We start from the raw sequence: 235 nt of genomic DNA, 5'->3' as shown, positions 1-235 counted from the left end.
AAAAATGGGAGTGGGCCTAAAATCCATTTTATAACCAAGTCTAATATGAACAAGGCCTAAAGAGACCCAGCAGACTTAAAATGACTTGGGTATAAAAGAGTGCCAAAACCATTTACATATCAACAAAATATAAATAAAATAACAAAAATAAAAAATAAAATGAAATGAAATAAAAGGAATAAAAAGAGGTGTCTACATATGTGTTTCTTCAGCACATGATTAAACTATTTTGGAT

This window comes from Theobroma umbraticum, unplaced genomic scaffold (genome assembly GCF_002168275.2).
Source record: "Theobroma umbraticum cultivar Fairchild unplaced genomic scaffold, ASM216827v3 scaffold_12.1, whole genome shotgun sequence".
Taxonomy (NCBI): domain Eukaryota; kingdom Viridiplantae; phylum Streptophyta; class Magnoliopsida; order Malvales; family Malvaceae; genus Theobroma; species Theobroma umbraticum.
This window is presented reverse-complemented; position numbering follows the sequence as displayed.